The 1,813-nt window shown below is 36.7% G+C and overlaps 1 protein-coding gene across 1 annotated transcript in view; it reads right to left on the bottom strand.

The window, feature by feature from the left end:
- Positions 1–1,813, bottom strand: part of LOC111083531 — a 5,841-nt gene that overhangs the window by 2,229 nt on the left and 1,799 nt on the right. The window lies entirely within an intron of this gene.

Below are 1,813 nucleotides of genomic sequence, written 5' to 3'. Positions count from 1 at the left end.
CGTGTAAATTAAGGTATTCTAGACAAGTCACCGTGTAAATTAAGGTATTCTAGACAAGTCACCGTGTAAATTAAGGTATTCTAGACAAGTCACCGTGTAAATTAAGGTATTGTAGACAAGTCACCGTGTAAATTAAGGTATTCTATACAAGTCACCGTGTAAATTAAGGTATTCTAGACATCTAACCGTTGGATATTCTAGTTATAATGGCTGAGATTATTATAGTAACTTATCAAGGATTAACTAAATACAGTATTCTAGACAAGTCGCCGTGTAAATTAAGGTATTCTATACAGGTGACCGTCTAAATTAGGATATTATAAACAGGTGATTGTGTAAATTAAGGTATTCTGGGCAAGTCACCGTGTAAATTAAGGTATTCTAGACAAGTCACCGTGTAAATTAAGGTATTCTAGGCAAGTCACCGTGTAAATTAAGGTATTCTAGACAGGTGACCGTGTAAATTAAGGTATTCTAGACAAGTCACCGTGTAAATTAAGGTATTCTAGACATCTAACCGTTGGATATTCTAGTTATAATGGCTGAGATTATTATAGTAACTTATCAAGGATTAACTAAATACAGTATTCTGGGGAAAGGTTACAGTGTGCTACAATCAATATATAAATATAATGAAGGAATACCTTAACTTGTACTTTTTAAGTTTACACGATGGGTTTTGAAACTTTTCATCATAATAGTTATTTTATGATGTTGTGTGGCTAAAAATAATTCTCAAATGTGAAATTAAATAAAGACGATAATATCGTGAAAGTGACGAGTGTGACCCAGTAGTTAATGTACTGTAAAAACAAATCGCGATTCACACTTTAAGGCCTTGTGTGCATTTTAAGGGTAATGGTGAATTCCAATTATTCGGTCAGACAAGAGTAGTCTAAGAATTGGCGGTGGGTGTTTTTGACTAGCTCAGAATTAAGTCTGGGAGCTTATAACGCAGAAAGTGGGGTTTTGATACTAACGGTTTGTTCTTTTTTTTTTTATCAAAACCACACTAGGCTATCTGCTATGTTCACCGAGGGGGGGAGGAAATCGAATGAATCGAACCTCGGATTTTAGCGTTGTAATTCCGTGGGCTGTCCCACCGGGGGACGATACCATTCTGTATTTTTGCACTTAACAACAAACAAACAAGTAATCAGTTTCAAACTAGGTACGGCTGGGTGGCGCAGATAGCCTCTGATTAGCTTTGCGCGAATATCCGGAAACAAATAAATATCTCGAAAAAGAGGTTAGTATTTATGAAACCAACTCTTTTTTTTTTTGCGCATGTGATGAGAACTATCGAAACAAAGTTCAGTCACGATCTTAATCAACTTTCTGTTAAAACAGGAGATATTTCTGAAGAAATGTTGGGTGAATTTACTTTGTACAATTCTGGTGAATGATTTTACAAATAAAGTTTAAACATAAGAAATTCAAATATAAATTTCAGAAATACAACATTTAGATTTACAGCAATTACTTTCAAAGCGTTCTTTGAAGTTTTCATCGCTGAAATATTGAAAGATAAGTTGTGTTGAAATTGCTGAAATGGTTTGCTTTTTAGAGCAAACTCACTTTGGGCTATTTGTTGTGTCCACCGTGGGGAATCAATCCCCAGGTGGTTAGGGCGCTCGACTCGCAATCTGAGGATCGCGGGTTCGGATTCCTTGTCCCACCAAACATGCTCGCCCTTTCAGCAGTGGGGGCGTTATAATGTGACGGTCAATCCCACTATTCGTTGGTAAAAGAGTAGCCCAAGAGTTGGCGGTGGGTGATGATGATGACTAGCTACCTTTCCTCTAGTCTTACA

This window comes from Limulus polyphemus, unplaced genomic scaffold (genome assembly GCF_000517525.1).
Source record: "Limulus polyphemus unplaced genomic scaffold, Limulus_polyphemus-2.1.2 Scaffold9967, whole genome shotgun sequence".
Classification (NCBI taxonomy): domain Eukaryota; kingdom Metazoa; phylum Arthropoda; class Merostomata; order Xiphosura; family Limulidae; genus Limulus; species Limulus polyphemus.
This window is presented reverse-complemented; position numbering and strand designations above follow the sequence as displayed.